Raw genomic sequence first — 14720 nt, forward strand, 5'->3', positions numbered from 1 at the left:
ACCCAATTAATTTCTGACAAAAATAAAAGATGATGACAATATCTCTTCTAAGATGACAATTTTTGAAAAAAAAAATTATGTTAATGTTTATATTCCATAATGTGAGGAGCAACTAGTTCAAAGAAGTTTTGCTCAATTCTCTTGAGAGGAGTGTAACACCCCCAAAATCCATACACGTCTAATGCTACGTCGCATCGACTTTGGGAGTGTTACCGCCGCGATGGAACGCAAGGCATAATTAGAAATATGGTAACTCAAATTCATTGTCTCAAAACCAAATTGCAGCGGAATAGAAAATGTAATTACAACTCGGGAATCATAGATGACCCCTCTTTATTCAAACTCAAACCATGTAATAATGTTCTATAAAATTCATTAATGATCAAACCAAAAGTTAACTTCAAACTACAGTCTAGCCCCCATATGCTTGATGTCATGCAGCAGCACCAGCTCACCTAGTCTGCTCCCCATTGAAGTATCAATAGTTCATCACAGGACAACAAACACATAATACACACAGGGTCAGCTATGCTGAGTACGTAATGAACCAATGAAACTATATGAACATAAATGATGCATACATTACCACTGTTATATGAACCTACGTTATCTCACATCCTTTAATCTTTCATTATTTGGCATCGAACGGGCACCGTCATCTCACTAGAATCATACGGGCTACTGAATCCTTAATAGACAACTTGGTCTATTAGATGAAATGCAAATACGGTTTTGTTCCGTCTCACACCCATCACCTTAGTATGCATACCCCCAAGATCGAACGGAACCTTCCGCCTACTTGAGTTATCAAAATATAAGGACACTACTGTCGTCACAGTAGGCCTGCGTAGGAGTGTAGGACAAGTCCTACACTCCCCCCATTGTTCTATACTTGTAGGGAGTCCAACTACAAGTATCGCCATAATCTTCTTTTATTACCAATCATTCTTTTATAACTTTAAGGAGTCATTTACATACTCTCTTAATTACCAAACTCAATCTTATCCCTAGTAACACTCTTGTTACTCTATAGATCAGATTAATAATGCTGATGTTACACTACGATAGAACTTCGCATTTCAATGCAACATATTTCAATGCATCATATTGATTTCACGTTATAAACGTCTAACCAAACAATCACAATCAAATGTTCCCTATCATGGTACTAGGTTCCAATAACATGAACTGCAACCTAAACATGATACTAAGCTTTGAAAGTAAACTGGTACGCGTACGTACCTTGTAACGGAGAATTTTCGCTGACTTAATAGAACGAGCCGCTTATGAAATTGGGACCTAAATCGTTAAAAAAAGCTTTAGTGTTACGTCCTTGATAACACTAACAACTACTACGTACTAAGACCATAACGATCTAACGATTCGAATTACGCAATAGTTAAAACCTTATTCCAGAACTTTCGTTATAATTCTAATCTAGTGAATTTAACGTCTTTTAGAAGTCAGAGTTAGTGAGTAACTAAGTTAGTTAGTAACAATAGTCCACTGTTTTACCCATCCAAAATGTCATAAGTCCAGCCTGTCTTATGTCCAAAAGTCAAGTCATATGTCCAAAAGGTAAGTCATATGTCCAAAAGGTAAGTTCCATGTCCAAAAGTAAGTTCCATGTCCAAAAGGGTAAATTCCATGTCCAAAGGGTGAGTCACACGTCCCAAAGTCAGATTTCATGAAACAGGTTACTCATGAAACGATAATAATGTAACTAATAATAATACACAATTTTCCTACTTCCAACTTATTCCAATTACAAACCTAACCAGAAATTTTCACTTAAAACAGAACAAAACTTAACTAATAATTTATTACACAACTCTAATTATTAATTAATAATTACAAACCTTTCTTAACTACGAAACAGTAAATATAAGAATAATTAATAAACTGACATACTAAGTTAAGTACAAAATTATACCGTTAGAAATCGCCGGCGAAAGAATTCCGGCGACCGAAGACCACACCACTCACGCGCACGAAACCCTCAACACCACGACCCTTGTCGCAGCACTCGACCCACTTTTCGCACAAGAATTCCGGCGGACTCGCACCCTTGTGCTCGACAGAATTCGCACCACACGAACCCTTCACCAAGACTCTCGTCGCTGCTCGTACGTCGCCCACACCGCGCGACACTCGCGAGCCTCACACGAACCACAGCACCCTTCGCACCAAGACTCCCGGACAGAACTCTCGACACTCGCGCACACCTCGACCCCTTCGACGAAATCGCGCACAACTCGACCCCTTCGACGGAATCTCGCAACTTTCGACCCTCGACGCCTGCGCACCCTGCGCGCTCGAACCTTGTACCTTCGTCGGACCCTTTTGCACGAAGCCAAAGAAGAAGAGTAGCGAGCGAACCCGCGAGAGAGATTCGAGAGAGAGAGATCCGAGAGAGAGAAAGAAAATTCTGAAGAGAGAAAAATTCGAAAAGAGAGAAGGAGAGAGATGAATGTCGGCTGAGGAGAGAGGGAGAAGAAAGGGTTTAGGGTTTTTATCTGAAATTCCACTCTCTTTTCCTTTTTATACTCCCTTCCAAAAGGTAGTAACCCTAGGTCATTAGGTTACTCTTTTAAAATTCCGGAAATTCCTAACAAATTCATATTACTAATAATTTATTCCTATTAACTTGTAAATAAATTAAAATACCTTTTTTATTAATTCTTTTATATTTTCTTAATTAGTACGAAATTAGTATTAAAAATACGGAGTATTACAGGCTTCCCCCCTTAAAAGAAGTTTCGTCCCGAAACTTTGAGGTAGCCCGTCTTAACGACGATCTTTTGCACTTCTAAGTCCCAAATTTCACAAGCGTTTTCTAACGTTCACACAATAGATAAGCAATTTTCACACATAACTAGCATATAACTAACATAATCAACATAATTAACATACTTTAGGGTGAAAGCGCGAAATTCTATCGCATTCTTCCCCCCTTAAAAGAAAAGTTACGTCCCCGTAACTCACGTACCTCTTGGAAAAGCTCAGGGTACTTCAGACGCATTGCATCTTCGGCTTCCCATGTGGCTTCCTCGGTAGTTTGATTTCTCCACAACACTTGACAATTCTGACGTCCTTATTCCTCGTACTTCGCACTTTGCGGTCTAGGATCTGGACAGGTTTCTCCTCATAGGACAAAGTTTCGTCTATCTCTACGTTTTCAGGTTCAAGGACATGTGACGCATCAGGTACGTACTCCGGAGTTGGGATACGTGAAACACGTTATGGACCCTTTCTAAGTCGTTGGGTAAATCCAGGCGATAAGCAACTTTCCCTACCCTCGCCAGTATCTCATAGGGTCCTATGAACTTAGGGCTTAGCTTCCCCTTTTTCCCGAATCGCATCACTCCTTTCATTGGGACACCTTAAGCAACACTTTTTCCCCAACTTCGAAATTTTCGTCCCTTCGCTTCTGGTCCGCATAGGATTTTTGCCTGTCCTGTGCAGTCTTAATCTTTTCTTGAATGACTCGCACTTGATCCATCGTCTCTTGAATCATATCAGGTCCTAACACTACAGTCTCACTGATGTCGTTCCAACACAAAGGGCTACGACACTTTCTCCCGTACAACGCTTCAAATGGTGCCATCTTAATACTAGCATGGTAGCTGTTGTTGTATGAGAATTCTATGAGGTCCAAATGGTCTTCCCATGACCCTTGGTATTCTAAAGCACATGCTCGCAACATGTCCTCTAAGGTCTGAATAGTTCGTTCTGTTTGACCATCGGTAGCTGGGTGAAAGGCTGTACTCATTAATAGCTCACTACCAAATGCTTCCTGGACCTTTTTCCAGAAATTCGACAGGAATCGAGATCTCGATCTGATACTATACTTGTGGGTACTCCATGCAATCGAATGACATTTTTCACATAAGCCTTGGCTAAGGCTTCCATACTCCACGTATCTTTCATAGGTATGAACCTTGCTGTCTTGGTTAGTCTATCCACTATCACCCAAATGGTATTATTGCCTCCCCGACTCCTAGGTAAGGCGACAACGAAGTCCATGGATATCGAGTCCCATTTCCAGTCGGAATGTCTAAGGGTTGAATCTTTCCCTGAGGTCTCTTGTGTTCACTTTTGACTTTCTGGCATGTTAAGCATTTGGAAACAAACTCAGCTACTGCTCTCTTCATACCAGGCCACCAAAACATCTTCTTGAGGTCCTTATACAACTTATCTCCCCCTGGGTGGACAGAATACGTCGTGTTATGACCCTCGCTCATTATCTTTTGTTTCAGCTCTTCACACTTTTGTGGCACGCACCACCTACCCTTATATCGTATGCTCCATCCTCATGGATCGCAAACCCCTCTGCTTTGCCCTCCTTAAGCTTTGCCTTGACTCGCTCAAGTTTCACATCCCCAGGTTGACTCGCCCTTATCTCTTCTAGGAAGTTAGGTTCGATGGTTAGGGCACTCAGCAATCTTTCTACCTCCCCTTCATGAACAACTTCTATCTGAAGTCTAGAGAATTCCTCACAAAGTTTGTCGGCAACGACTAATGTATTCAGGCTATGGCTAGACTTGCGACTTAACGCATCAGCAACAACGTTGGCTTTACCCTCATGGTATTGGATGTCTAAGTCATAGTCCTTGATGAGCTCTAACCATCTCGCTGTCATGTTGAGGTCTTTCTGGGTGAAGATATATTTAAGGCTTTTGTGATCGGTGAAGATACGGCAGGTTACCCATAGAGGTAGTGTCTCCAGATTTTGAGTGCAAATACTATGGCGGCCAATTCTAGGTCATGTGTTGGGTAATTGACTTCATATGGCTTCAACTGTCGGGACGCATAAGCTATAACTTTCCCGTTTTGCATCAGAACACAACCCAACCCATTTTTGGATGCATCACTATACACATCATATCCTTCGTTCCCATTAGGCAAGGTTAGGACAGGGGCTGAGGTTAATTCTCTTTGAGTGTTTGGAAGGCCTTCTCACTGTCCTCATTCCAGGTAAACCTACAATCCTTCTTCATCAGGTTTGTCATAGGTTTTGCTATTTTGGAGAAGTCTTTCACAAATCTCCTATAGTAACCGGCTAAACCCAAGAAACTTCGTATATCCGTGACATTCTTTGGAGTAGGCCATTCACTCACGGCTTTGATTTTCGCAGGATCGACTGATACACCCTCCTTAGAGATAAAATGACCCAAAAATGACACTCTTTCCAACCAAAATTCACATTTCGAAAACTTTGCATAAGTTGGTTGTCCCTAAGTGTCTGCAAAATGACCTCAAATGATCCTCATGTTCCTCCTTGTTCTTAGAATAGATCAGGATATCGTCTATGAACATACGACGAATTTGTCTAGGTAGGGTCGGAAAATTCTATTCATAAGGTCCATGAAAATGCAGGTGCATTTGTTAACCCAAAAGGCATAACCGTAAACTCATAGTGGCCATATCTGGTTCGAAAGGCAGTCTTAGGTATATCATGATCAACAATCCTCAACTGATGGTAACCAGACCTTAAGTCAATTTTGGAGAACATCCCGCACCCTGAAGTTGGTCGAACAAATCATCAATCCTAGGTAATGGATACTTGTTTTTCACAGTGACATTGTTCAACTCCCGGTAGTCTATACATAACCTCAAGCTACCATCCTTCTTTTTCACAAATAAGACGGGTGCTCCCCATGGCGACATGCTAGGTCTAATATACCCTTTGTCTAGAAGTTCCTCTAACTGGTTCTTTAACTCATTCATTTCTGCCGGAGCCATCCGATACGGGGCTTTCGAAATGGGTCCAGTCCCAGGTACTAGGTCAACGGTGAACTCTACATCTCTCCTTGGAGGCATACCAGGTATTTCCTCAGGAAAGACATCCTGGAATTCTCGGACTATGGGCACATCTTCAGGCCTTAACGGATCATCCTCCACTCTTCTCACTGAACACATAAATAGGGGCCAACCCTTGTCTACGTAGTTCTTAAGTTGTAACGCATTGATAACTTTAATTCCTGGTTCTCGAGGTATCCTCCTATATGACACTCTTTTCCCCAAAGGGTCCTTTAGTTCCACTTTTTGCGCATCGCAATCTATCTTAGCCCTGTACTTCCCAAGCCAATCCATCCCCAGAATGATATCTAGGTTTGATAAGTTAAACTCTATCAGATCAGAGGGAAAGTATCCCTCACCTATCTTTAATGGCACTTTTAGGAATCTTTTAGAACAATTAACAGTCTCCCCAGATGGAATGACTATAGGCATAGAAATCGACTCAGACTCGACCAATGTTAAATTTCTAACAGTTGCATGGGCAATAAATGACAAGGATGCTCCAGAATCAAATAAAACTTTAACAGGAGTGGAGTTGATAGAAAATGTACCCGTGACAACGTCTCTACGAGCCTCTTCTTCATCGCGTCATCATGTACAGCTTCCCTTTGCCCTTATCTTGGGAACTAGTTGCATTGTTAATTAGAGACTTGGTTGCTGGTATTGGTAGCGGGCTTGGAATAGTCGAATTCCCATTGTAATTACCTCCCCCGTTACCATTCCCGTTACCATTTCCGTTTCGGGGCTTGTCCCCATAGTTCCCCTTCCTTTGGCCATTGGGGTTTAGCTTGTTTTTCGAATAGCATTCATAGGCTCTATGCCCCATCTTCCCATTCTCCGGCATTCAACCTTGTTACCCTCACAATCCTTACCAGGTGGTTGTTCGGGCACTTTCTACACCGATATACACGCTCAGGTCTGCGGTTATTGGTGTTATTGTTGCGGTTGTTGTTGTTGTTGTTGGGTTAGGGTTATTGTTGGGTCCCTTACCAAAATTTCTCTGAGGGTTTTGATTATTCTGGTTCCCGTTGTGCTTTTTCTCAAACTTTGGCCCTCAGGGTTTGGGTTATCCTTACGTTTCTCGCCAGCTTACCCCCTTCCTCCCTTTTCCTGATAGCATAAAGGTGGGCAGCTTTGCCAAACACATGGTCCAGAGAGGTGAATGTATCTCCCCCCAGTCTACCCTGCAGGTCAAGGGTAAGTCCCAATTCAAAACGTGAGGCTTTAGCCTCCTCAGTAGGGGCAATCTCTGGGGCAAACCTCATCAGTTCAATAAATTTTCGGTAATATTCCTCTACCGACATGGTCCCTTGCTCCAGCATCATAAACTCTTGGGCTTTTTGTTTCTTAAGATACGGAGGGTAGTACTTGTCTCTTAGGGCCTTTTTAAAAGTTTCCCACCCGAAACCCGGTTGGCTGAGAAGGTTGTCCTTAGCCTGGGTCCACCAGAAATGGGCATCCCCCTGAAATAGTAACTAGCTAAGGGCACTGTTTTCTCGTCAGGACAGGTTAGGTGAAGAAAAGCTTATCAAATTCCCCAACCCAGTTTTCCAACTCTTCAGGTCCCCCTTTTCCATTTAGTATAGGTGGGTTCCTACGGGCCACTTTTTCAGATAGGTCACCATCCCGGCTGTGACCTTGGGCTAAGTTGGCTGTAATCTGTACTAGGTCACGTATCGATTGCTCGATGTTAAGAGAGGTGTCAGGGGCGCCTCCCGATCGAACCATTCTGCGCTGAAATTAACATAGTGGCTATTTCAGTGACTTACACATAATTTTTGGGTTTTAACTTATTCAACGAATACACATTTAACATATCAACATATATTGCGAACACCTTTAAGTCTGTACTGACTTGCATTACAATCATCCAAAATAAGATGCCATAATTAACAATAAAAGATAATATATGCACTATTATTGAAAATGGGAATGTAATATTCGTAAAGAAATACTATATATATATATATAAATCAAATAATGTTACTCCCTAATCGGCATGCAAGCCTTATTATCCCTAACATAACAAATGAACAAAAACGATCAAAATTAAAACAAAAATCCTAATCCTACATATATGTTCAAAAGAACTATGGGCCAAGACGGTGAGCTTCATCCTCAGATCCAGAATCCTCCATCCCTCCATCAAGGTCAATCTCATCTGCCTCAGGCTCGCCGTCCTCAAAGAATATATCTTCTAGTATGGGTCCTAGGTCTTCCTCGGGATCTTCTTCCTCGATGGGATCCTCCTCCTCAATGGGATCCTCCTCCTCAATGGGATCCTCCTCCTCAATGGGATCCTCCTCCTCAATGGGATCCTCTTCCTGAACAGGATTCTCATCCTCAACAGGGTCTTCATTCTCAGCAGGGTTCTCCTCCTCAACTGGTATATCCTCTAGTGGAGGTGGCTCATCATCATCATCCTCCCCATGTAACCCTGGTACAACCTGGACTCCACCCAACACTATAATGAAGGTCCTATTGTTCCTTTCATCATCAGAGACGTAAGTGACTGTCCTAAGATTCTGAAAGTCATCAGCTAACAACTCATCCTCAAATGGCTGGTATCTTGGCCTTTTCATAAGCGGAACGTTCGATTAAGACAGCGAAAATTCTCCGTTACAAGGTACGTACGCGTACCAGTTTAATCCCAAGTATTAGTATCATGATTAGGTTGCAATCTATGTTATTGGAACCTAGAAGCATGATAGGGAATGTTTGATTGATTGAGATTGTCTGGTTAGACATTTGTAATTGAAATTGATATGTTGCATGGGAATGCGTAATTCTATCGTAGTATTTCAAAGAGCATTTTTAATCTATCCATAGTGTAACAGTTGTTACAAGAGATATGATTTGAGCATAAGAGGACAGGTAAATGATTCTATGTATCCATAGTGTAACAAGGTTGTTACAAGAGATACGATTTGAGCATTTTAATGAAGAGAACAGGTAATTGATTCTATGTATCCATAGTGTAACAAGAGTGTTACAAGAGATACGATATGTGGTTATGAAATGAATGGTTAATATTAAAATGAATTATGGCAATATCTTGTAGCTGGACTCCCTACAAGTGATGAACAATGGGGGGAGTGTGGGACTTGTCCTACGCTCCTACGCAGGCCTACTGTGACGACAGTAGTGTCCTTATATTTTTGACACTCAAGTAGGCGGAAGGTTCCGTTCGATCTTGGGGGTATGCATACTAAGGTGATGGGTGTGAGACGGCTCGAAACCGTATTTGCATTTCATCTAACAGACCTAGTGTCTGTTAAGGATTCAGTAGCCCGTATGATTCTAGTAAGATGACGGTGCCCGTTCGATGCCAATTAAAGATTAAAGTTAAAGGTTAAAGGATGTAACATAGTGTAGCATCACTTAAGATTGTTCATGTGTGCATCATTTATGTTTACATGTATTCAATGGTTCATTACGTACTCAGCATAGCTGATTGTGTGTTATTATGTGTTTGATGAACTGCGATGAACCATTGATGCTACAATGGGGAGCAGACTAGGTGTGCTGGTGCTGCTGCATAATCTCGAGCATACGGGGACTAGGCTTGGGTATTTACATTTAAAGCATTTTGAAATAAGTATTATTGGTTTTTCTAAGACTTATATATGGTTTGTGGTTTGAATGAAAGGGGTCATTGATGATTCCCGAGTTGTATTTATATTTTAATTCCGCTGCATTTTAGTTTTCAAGTTAATGTTTTAAGTTATCGTTAACCTTATTATGCCTTGCGTTCCATCGCGGCGGTAACGCCCCGAGGTCGACGCGACGCAGCAGTGGTAGGCGCGCGTGGATTTTGGGGGTGTTACAAAACTGGTATCAGAGCCGAAGGCTCTGAATTTTAAAGACGTTTTAAAAACGATTTCAAAATGGGTAGTATGGGATAGGAGCATATAGAACATATTATGTTATGTGCATTAAGTCATAGGAATGATTGCAAATGTGATTTCGTTTCGTGTCTTGAACTTAACTTGCTGTTTGATTGTTCAATTGAAGTTGCGAACGATTCTTGCAATATTCAAATATGAATAGGTTAAAGAGGATGTACAAGGATGTTTAAAAATGGTGTTGACTAAAACCTTATTTTTGCGACAAAACTATTTACTTGATTGGAACAATCGTTTTATCTCTTAATATATATATGATATATGTTCGAAAACCTTTAAGGATACTTTATGATATTCCTTGTTATGGTTGTGACGTCTCATGTGAGATGTTTGTGTTGCAAGTCAATAAAGACTTAATATTTGTTCGTGACAACTGCTTGCTATATGTGCAATGTGTATTGGTTAAGAAAGGACAGGATGATATGTGTCACTGAGATAGCTATTATGTTATTTTCAGCGTAGAATGGTTCGGGGGGGAGGCACGCCTGAAACCTCTCTGAATATCGAGCAATCGATACGTGACTTGGTGCAAATCACTGCCAACCTAGCCCAAGGTCACAATCGTGAAGGGGATTTATCTGAAAAGGTTGCCCGTAGGAACCCACCAATACTGAATGGGAAAGGGGGACCTGAAGAATTAGAGAACTGGGTTGGGGAATTCGATAAACTTTTCTTCACCTATCTTGCCCTGATGAGAAAACTGTGCCCTTAGCGAGCTACTACCTTCAGGGAGATGCTCATTTCTGGTGGACCCAAGCTAAGAGCAACCTCCTGAGTCAGCCTGGTTTTGGGTGGGAAACTTTCAAAAAGGCCTTAAGGGACAAATTTTACCCTCCATACCTTAAGAAGCAGAAAGCCCAAGAATTTATGATGTTGGAACAAGGGACTCTGTCTGTTGAGGAGTACTACCGGAAATTCATCGAGCTGATGAGATTTGCCCCGGAAATAGCACCTACTGAGGAATCTAAAGCCTCACGTTTCGAACTAGGACTTACCCTTGACCTGCAAGGAAGACTAGGGGGAGATACATTCACCTCTTTAGATCATGTGTTTGGCAAAGCTGCTCATCTTTATGCCATCAGGAAGAGAGAGGAAGGGGGTAAGCAGGGTGAGAAACGAAAAGATAATCCAAACACTGAGGTCCAGAAGTTTGAGAAGAAGCATAATGGGAACCAAAACCATCAAGACCCTCAAAGGAATTTCGGTAATGGACCCAATAACAACAACGCTAATCCCAACAACAATAACCGCAATAACAACACCAATAACCGCAGATTGAGCGTGTGTATAGGTGTAGAAGTGCCCTAACAACCATCCTGGTAGAGACTGTGAGGGTAACAAGGTGGAATGTCGAGAATGCGGGAAATTGGGACATAGGGCATATGAGTGCTATCGAAGAACAAACTGAACCTAATGGCCAAAAGAATGGGAATTATGGGGACAAACCTCGAAATGGAAATGGAAATGGGAATGGAAATGGGGGAAGTGCTTACAATGGGAATTCTAACTACTCCAAGCCTGTAACCAACACCAATAATCAGACATCTAATGGGAACAATGCAACCAATTCCCAAGATAAGGGCAAGGGAAGCTGTATAGATGTCGACTAGAGAAAAGAGGCTCGAAGGGATGTTGTCTCGGGTACATTTTCTATCAACTCCACTCCTGTTAAAGTATTGTTTGATTCTGGAGCATCATTGTCATTTATTGCCCATTCAACTGTTAGGACTTTAACATTGATCGAGTCTGAGTCGATTTCTATTCCTATAGTCATTCCGTCCAGTGAGACTGTTAACTGCTCTAAAAGATTTCTAAAAGTGCCACTGAAAATAGGAGAAAGTTTCTTTCCTTCTGACCTGATAGAGTTTAACTTATCAAACCTAGACATTATTTTGGGGATGGATTGGCTTGGAAAGTACATGGCTAAGATAGATTGCGATGCGCAAAAAGTAGAACTGAGAGATCTTTCGGGAAAAAGAGTGTCATATAGGAGAATACCTCGAGAACCTGGAATTAAGGTTATCAATGCCTTACAACTTAAGAACTATGTAGACAAGGGATGGCCTCTATTTATGTGTTCGGTGAGAATTGTAACACCCCCAAAATCCATACACGTCTAATGCTACGTCGCATCGACTTTGGGAGTGTTACCGCCGCGATGGAACGCAAGGCATAATTAGAAATATGGTAACTCAAATTCATTGTCTCAAAACCAAATTGCAGCGGAATAGAAAATGTAATTACAACTCGGGAATCATAGATGACCCCTCTTTATTCAAACTCAAACCATGTAATAATGTTCTATAAAATTCATTAATGATCAAACCAAAAGTTAACTTCAAACTACAGTCTAGCCCCCATATGCTTGATGTCATGCAGCAGCACCAGCTCACCTAGTCTGCTCCCCATTGAAGTATCAATAGTTCATCACAGGACAACAAACACATAATAACACACAGGGTCAGCTATGCTGAGTACGTAATGAACCATTGAAACTATATGAACTAAATGATGCATACATTACCACTGTTATATGAACCTACGTTATCTCACATCCTTTAATCTTTCATTATTTGGCATCGAACGGGCACCGTCATCTCACTAGAATCATACGGGCTACTGAATCCTTAATAGACAACTTGGTCTATTAGATGAAATGCAAATACGGTTTTGTTCCGTCTCACACCCATCACCTTAGTATGCATACCCCCAAGATCGAACGGAACCTTCCGCCTACTTGAGTTATCAAAATATAAGGACACTACTGTCGTCACAGTAGGCCTGCGTAGGAGTGTAGGACAAGTCCTACACTCCCCCATTGTTCTATACTTGTAGGGAGTCCAACTACAAGTATCGCCATAATCTTCTTTTATTACCAATCATTCTTTTATAACTTTAAGGAGTCATTTACATACTCTCTTAATTACCAAACTCAATCTTATCCCTAGTAACACTCTTGTTACTCTATAGATCAGATTAATAATGCTGATGTTACACTACGATAGAACTTCGCATTTCAATGCAACATATTTCAATGCATCATATTGATTTCACGTTATAAACGTCTAACCAAACAATCACAATCAAATGTTCCCTATCATGGTACTAGGTTCCAATAACATGAACTGCAACCTAAACATGATACTAAGGCTTTGAAAGTAAACTGGTACGCGTACGTACCTTGTAACGGAGAATTTTCGCTGACTTAATAGAACGAGCCGCTTATGAAATTGGGACCTAAATCGTTAAAACAAAGCTTTAGTGTTACGTCCTTGATAACACTAACAACTACTACGTACTAAGACCATAACGATCTAACGATTCGAATTACGCAATAGTTAAAACCTTATTCCAGAACTTTCGTTATAATTCTAATCTAGTGAATTTAACGTCTTTTAGAAGTCAGAGTTAGTGAGTAACTAAGTTAGTTAGTAACATTAGTCCACTGTTTTACCCATCCAAAATGTCATAAGTCCAGCCTGTCTTATGTCCAAAAGTCAAGTCATATGTCCAAAAGGTAAGTCATATGTCCAAAAGGTAAGTTCCATGTCCAAAAGTAAGTTCCATGTCCAAAAGGGTAAATTCCATGTCCAAAGGGTGAGTCACACGTCCCAAAGTCAGATTTCATGAAACAGGTTACTCATGAAACGATAATAATGTAACTAATAATAATACACAATTTTCCTACTTCCAACTTATTCCAATTACAAACCTAACCAGAAATTTTACTTAAAACAGAACAATAACTTAACTAATAATTTATTACACAACTCTAATTATTAATTAATAATTACAAACCTTTCTTAACTACGAAACAGTAAATATAAGAATAATTAATAAACTGACATACTAAGTTAAGTACAAAATTATACCGTTAGAAATCGCCGGCGAAAGAATTCCGGCGACCGAAGACCACACCACTCACGCGCACGAAACCCTCAACACCACGACCCTTGTCGCAGCACTCGACCCACTTTTCGCACAAGAATTCCGGCGGACTCGCACCCTTGTGCTCGACAGAATTCGCACCACACGAACCCTTCACCAAGACTCTCGTCGCTGCTCGTACGTCGCCCACACCGCGCGACACTCGCGAGCCTCACACGAACCACAGCACCCTTCGCACCAAGACTCCCGGACAGAACTCTCGACACTCGCGCACACCTCGACCCCTTCGACGAAATCGCGCACAACTCGACCCCTTCGACGGAATCTCGCAACTTTTCGACCCTCGACGCCTGCGCACCCTGCGCGCTCGAACCTTGTACCTTCGTCGGACCCTTTTGCACGAAGCCAAAGAAGAAGAGTAGCGAGCGAACCCGCGAGAGAGATTCGAGAGAGAGAGATCCGAGAGAGAGAAAGAAAATTCTGAGAGAGAGAAAAAATTCGAAAAAGAGAGAAGGAGAGAGATGAATGTCGGCTGAGGAGAGAGGGAGAAGAAAGGGTTTAGGGTTTTTATCTGAAATTCCAACTTCTTTTCCTTTTTATACTCCCTTCCAAAAGGTAGTAACCCTAGGTCGATTAGGTTACTCTTTTAAAATTCCGGAAATTCCTAACAAATTCATATTACTAATAATTTATTCCTATTAACTTGTAAATAAATTAAAATACCTTTTTTATTAATTCTTTTATATTTTCTTAATTAGTACGAAATTAGTATTAAAAATACGGAGTATTACAAGGAGCATAGCTCATATCACGGTTAAACTCTAACCAACTTTATACATTATCTATAGCTTTTGTACAACACTTATCGTTTGTTATGCAACATTTATAATATTGTACACTTCCTCCATTTCGTTCTAAATGCAACAAATAAATATTTTATATCTCACAAATAATACCTATTTGTTGCATTTAAAATGAACCGGAGGAAGTACAACATTTGACATTTACTATACAGCAAAACCAATCGCTTCCTGAAAAAAACATATTATTTTATTTCTTTTTATCTGTTTTTAGACAAAAAAAAATTACTTCATCTATTTACAAAAATATCATCGTTTATTTACA

The 14720-nt window shown here is 40.9% G+C and overlaps 2 long non-coding RNA genes across 2 annotated transcripts; both read right to left on the reverse strand.

The window, feature by feature from the left end:
• Nucleotides 1–235: 235 nt before the first annotated feature.
• LOC130590017 (uncharacterized) lies at nt 236–2280 on the reverse strand. Its single transcript, XR_008967600.1, has 3 exons — nt 1934–2280; nt 1243–1299; nt 236–460 (listed from the first exon to the last, which is right to left on the reverse strand). It is a non-coding gene; the product is annotated as an uncharacterized LOC130590017 (long non-coding RNA).
• Nucleotides 2281–11880: 9600 nt separating this feature from the next.
• LOC130590018 (uncharacterized) lies at nt 11881–14350 on the reverse strand. The gene is made up of 3 exons (XR_008967601.1): nt 13580–14350; nt 12888–12944; nt 11881–12105 (listed from the first exon to the last, which is right to left on the reverse strand). It is a non-coding gene; the product is annotated as an uncharacterized LOC130590018 (long non-coding RNA).
• Between the last annotated feature and the right edge of the window lie 370 nt (nt 14351–14720).

This window comes from Beta vulgaris, chromosome 9 (genome assembly GCF_026745355.1).
Source record: "Beta vulgaris subsp. vulgaris cultivar EL10 chromosome 9, EL10.2, whole genome shotgun sequence".
Lineage (NCBI taxonomy): Eukaryota > Viridiplantae > Streptophyta > Magnoliopsida > Caryophyllales > Amaranthaceae > Beta > Beta vulgaris.